Source organism: Myotis lucifugus, unplaced genomic scaffold, assembly GCF_000147115.1.
Source record: "Myotis lucifugus unplaced genomic scaffold, Myoluc2.0 scaffold_2610, whole genome shotgun sequence".
Classification (NCBI taxonomy): Eukaryota; Metazoa; Chordata; class Mammalia; order Chiroptera; family Vespertilionidae; genus Myotis; species Myotis lucifugus.
Window position 1 is genome coordinate 2,156 of NW_005873658.1, and position 5,615 is coordinate 7,770.

Here is a 5,615-nt window from a genome sequence, read left to right on the forward strand (position 1 = left end):
TATTTTTATGGTTTCCTGTCATACATTTAAGTCCTTTATCCATTTTGAGTTTATTTTTGTGTATGGTGTAAGTTGGTGGTCTAGTTTCATTTTTTTGCATGTATCTGTCCAATTTTCCCAACACCATTTATTGAAGAGACTGTCTTGACTCCATTATATGTTCTTGCCTCCTTTGTCAAATATGAATTGAGCATATTGGTTCGGGTTGATTTCTGGGTTCTCTATTCTATTCCATTTATCCATATGTCTGTTCTTGTGCCAGTACCAGGCAGTTTTGAGAACAGTGGCTTTGTAATACAGCTTGATATCTGGTAATGAAATCCCACCTACTTTGTTCTTCTTTCTCAGGATCACTGCAGCTATTCGGGGTCTTTTTTTATTCCAGATGAATTTTTGGAAAGTTCGTTCTAGGTCTGTGAAATATGCCATTGGTATTGTCATGGGGAGTGCGTCAAATTTATAGATTGCTTTGGGTTGTATGGACATTTTAATGATGCTGATTCTACCAATCCATGGTATGTTCTTCCATCTGTTTATGTCTTCCTCTATCTCTTTTTTCAACATCCTGTAGTTTTCTGAGTAGAGGTCTTTTACCTCTTTAGTTAAGTTTATTCCTAGGTATCTTAATTTTTTTTGGTGTGATGGTAAATGGGATTGATTCTCAACCACCACAGGTGGGTGTGGGGCTGACCTGTTTCACATTGTCACCCCTCCCTCCAGTCTCCACGCGGCTTCTTCCTCATGCCCGCAGTTACAGGACTTCTGGCCAGCTGATCTGCAGGTAGTTCTCCAGGTTGATTGCTCTATAATTTGGTTGTCACTGTGATGTGGCCAGGGGAGGAGGCAAGCACTGCATGTTCTCCACCATGTTCACCGGAACCCCCACGTGGCACTTTCCAGGAGGGAGATTAGATGGGCGCCATCGGGGCGACATTCGAGCAGACGGAGGCAGTTGAGAAATGGAGCCATGCAGATATTTGAAGGAAGGGCATTCCTGGATCGTCCTCTGCACGTGCCCAGCCTCTGCTCAGACAGATGATAAAACTGCCGTGGGAGTAGACGGGGCACACAGGGCCGACTTCCGGCAGGGAATGGTGGGGTCCTCGGTCTCTCCAGTCTCTCCTTCCTGCTCTGGCTTTTAGAAGTCCTGAAGCGGGGGAGGGGGCGGGGTGGGGGGCGCTGCTGTGTGGAGGGAGACTAGGAGGCAAGGGAAGAAGTAGAGATGGGGGAAGTGGAGGTGGGGAGCCCACGTGTCCCTCTGCTGTGGCTCCTCTGGATCCAGTCCCCCAGGTTGTGGTGACTGAAGTAGGACAGTGAGGGCAGCCACAATATCAGGGGATGACCACTCGTCTCTGTACCTGCCAGCAACAGGCGGACGTGGCTGCGGGAAGGGAAGTTGCTGACTATGGACTCGGGACAGAGGGGGACCCGACCTGGGGGATAAGACACGTGAGTGATAGACAGCTGTGGGGGTCCTCCCCAGAGAGGAGCTGAGACACACCTGCCTGGTGGGGCACCTGGGCCAAAGGGCCCTCAATGTGACCTGGGGTGAGGTGCTGTCAGAGCCAGGGGTGAAGGTGAGGGTGGATCTCATCCGTGCTCTGCCCACACTCTCTGCCCCTGCACCCAAAGCCCCTCCATTCCCTCCTAAACAGAGGCCAGGAGTAAACTCAGCCACTCTGATCCCTCACACCTCTCCTTCATTCCCAAGTCCTTCCTGCTCTCACGTCCTTCCTTCCCTGGCTCTGACCTCTCTCCTCTCTGCCCTTCAGTGGAAAGACCGGCTCACCTCCCACTGGACAGGACTCTCTCTCTCAGCAGAGGCTGGGCAATAGCCGAGGTGAGAGAGGGAAAGGCTCCTGGAAGGGGGTGGGGAGGGAGAATGGGCACGGCCGGCCGGAAGGAAAGCCGAGGGGTGGGGAGGTGATGGAGCAGGTGTCCCCACATCATCATTTTTCTCTCATGGTCCAAGGGAGCCATCCTTCCCCCAGGCCCGGGCCCACGGAAGGAGCAGCAGGAACTGAGAAATATCCCACCTGAAGAGAAAACGTGAGGGATTCCTCCCTTTCCCTCTTGCCTATTCTGGTCAATTTTATAAGTGAAACTTGTTACTGAAACTTAAAATTAGTGTTTTTAGGAAAATCTCCAAATATTAGGGAATATAATTATGAGTGTGTGAGCCCTGCAGAGTGGAACAAGAGAAGCTTTCAGAAATAAAGGTGCGCGTGGAGGGCTGGCCCGGAGTGCTGGCCACACAAGGCTGCCCCAGCAAGTGCTGAGAGCCGCCTGCCGGGCAGGGGAGCACGGGCAGCCCTCGGGACCTTGTCCTCTTTGGAAAGTGAAATGAGTACAGGCCTGGTCTCTGCCGGAAACCACCCGTAGCAGCATTAGCACGAAAGAGCAAGAGAGACACTGGAAGGCCGATGGGCCTCAATCTCAGCTGGGCTGATATCAGGATAGATCGCTCCTGCAGTGATGGCAATGGCTCGAGGGGACTTCCTGATCGATAATCTTTACGTTGTTTACTAAACTTTACTGACCTTTGATTCTATCTGCTCTGCCTGCATGCATTGCTAAAGGGCAAATGTGTAACCAAACTGAATAAAAGCAGTCAGGACCCAGACCTGTGGGTTCCTCTTCTTGCAAGAGGCTCCACCTGGCCTCCCATGCCTTAAAAATTCATATTTCATATGTAGTATCTTCATTGTGCATCAGCCCTCCTTTAGGTCATCCTGAAACCCACCCTGCAGGTCGAGGCAGGTCTCAAAATATCATCCTCCAATAAAAGAACCCAGAGCTCTTCAGAAAAATAGCTGATTCCTGGGTAAGACATAAACAAATACAAGGGAACACCTTGGAATGTGGGAAGGGGAATGTACCTCCCCAAGGTGGAGTGCGTGGCTGGGCCCCCCGAGCCCCAGCACCGCTGGCTAGAACGCAGCTGGGACAGTGCGAGCAACAACGTGCTGGATTATAACCGGAAACATAAAGGAGGTGCCCTGAGTCCACGCTCCCATGGGGTCTCCTCTCCCTCTGACCTTGTGCCTCGGGGCCTGTGGTGGGTGGGGTGCTTGCTCCTCAGCTGCTTTGACCCTCCCTCTTCCCTAACACCCCCTAATCCATCGTCAGATTGGAGCCCCCACCCCCTCATTGCAGGGACCCCCATTTCTTTTAGCTCCCGCTCGCTGTCACTCTCCCCAGGGTGCTCCCTCCTTGATCCTCGGTGCTTTCAGCACAAGCAGACGTGGAAGGCTGAACAGACGTCTAGCCCAGTCCCTGGAGCCGCTGGGCAGTGTCCTTACTCGCAGAGACTTGGGGTGGTGCATTGCGGGTTCAGGACCTTGGACAGGGGGCGCTGGGTGAGTGGGCCGGCAGTCACCGCTGGAAACGGAAAGCAGAGCCGTTTCTCCGGCTGGAGTGGGAGACGCTGCAGGAGAGATGAGGGCCAGGAGGTCAGGGAGGTTCCACGGGGGAAGGATCGGTGCCGCCGGGGCACGTTCCAGGGCCCAAGTCGTCCTCTAGGAGCTCAGGGGGCTCCAGCTGACAGCCAGCAGGGAAAGGGGACCTCAGTCCTGCTCCGCAGGAATCTGCATTCAGACAACCAAGCGCCGGGCTGGGCAGTGGTGCCTCCAGAGCCCCGTGAGGAGCAGGGACCTGCCGCGCCTGGTTCTGGCCCCGAGAGGGCCGGGGCTGTGTAGCCTGCAGCCGCGAGATAATGAATGGCCCCGCGTAAAGCCACTCGGTTGGCGGGGATTTTACAACAGGGACAGGGCACGTCCAGCGGGAAGGGTGCTCTCAGCCGGCCGCTCACGCCCCTGAGCTCCGCTCCTCCCTGACCTTCCGCGGCTCTCCCGGGCCCACTCCCTTGCCGTCCCCTCGCCCTTGTCATTGCCAACAGCCCGCCCTTCCACCGCCGGCATTTCCCGCTCCCACGCTCTGCCACCACCTCCCCGGCATCCCCGCAGGGCGGCCTAAGCTCTGGAAACCGGTGCGATGACGGGATCCGTAATGTAGTATTGGCAGCCCAGGCCTGGCTCTCAGGGGCTCAGCCCCAGGGCGTAGTCTAAGGGAGAAGCTCAGCGTCGGGGAAGGTGCATGGCCACCTGCCACTCCACACCCCAGACGCATTTCCAAAAGCGTTAGTGAGAATAATTCCCGGTTGGCTTTAAGAGAATTATTTCAAAAATCCAGAAAAGTCTACTTTCATGAAGGACCACACCCACAGAGAGGGTGGACAAAGCGTGGTGTCCAGTGGCTTCCACAGAGCGAATGTCGGGGTGGACACCGCCCACGGCGCTCCCAGCACCCCAGGGCCCTCGGATCTTATTTGGTCACACACTGCCCCCACCCCAGTAACCACTCCCTTCGTGTCTAACACCAGAGATGAGTTCTGTCAGATTCTGAGCGTGAGATATTCCAGGGGCACCCTCTGTGCCTGGCTCTCACTCACTGTTTTCAGGGCCTCATTCCTGTGGCTGTGTGAGGCCGTAGCTTATTCACTCCTATGGCTGCAGGGGGTCCCACATGCGAACAACCACACTCCTGGCCCTCTACTGCTCACGGGCATGTGTGTTGTACCCGGATTTTACAAGTCACGCTGCTGTGAATAATCCCTTCACATATGTTGGCACACAGATGTGTGCATGGCTGCTGCGTATATAACTGAGAGGAATTGCTGAGAGCAAATGTTTGGGTGAAGAGAGTACTGTCTAAGCATTTGTCAAAGTATTTGCATCAACTTACTCTCGCACTAACAATACATGACATAGAATTAGTCCAAAGTCTTGCCAACAATTGGTTTTGTCTGAGTTTTTCATTTCGCCGTTCTGGGAGGGGTGCAGTGACATCCCTTCTGGCTTAATGTGAATTTCCTGACTAAAAATGTTGAGCAATCTTCATAAATTTATGGGCCATGTAAACGTCCTCAATAGGATGATGGGCTGGACTCATTGCTAATGACTGAGTGGGACTCCAGGGCTGTGCTTGTATTTTTTAAATATGTATGTATGTGTGTGTTTGTTTTTAGAGGGAGAAAGGAGAGGGATAGAGAGATAGAAACATCAGTAAGAGAGAGACTGCACCCTAACCGTCCGGAGAGAAGGGTGAGCCCTCTGGGCAACTCACTCTCCGGTACCGGATCTGAAAATCCAGGTGGACTCAGTCTCCTGACCCCAAGAAGGGGGTGTTCTGACCCTGGTCGCCTTTCCTGCCTCCTGGTGTGTGCGAGCCCCAGCCCGAGGGGAAGCGAGGAGGCCCGCGGCCCAGGTGCCTGTGCGGCAGCCTCTCCTTCCCCTTCTCCGGGTGAAGCGGAGCCACCCGCGCACCGCCTTCCTGGTGGTCCCGGTGCAACTCCGCTGCCTCGGCCGCCTCCTGCTGGCGCCGGCTTCACCCCGCCCTCTGCCTGGAGAGACAAGTCCTACCCATTAGTTCCCTTTTTGGAACCAGCCACGCCCAGAGATGCAGGGGCTGTCCTGCTCATGACTCTAATAGTTGAGGAGGGAGGCTCACGGAGTGCACGCTGCTTCTACGCTGCTCCTTCTGCGAATCTCTCCGCCAGGCCTTCCCCCCAGGATCCAGGATGGTGGCCGGCAGGCTGCTGGGGCCCCCTGCATGCC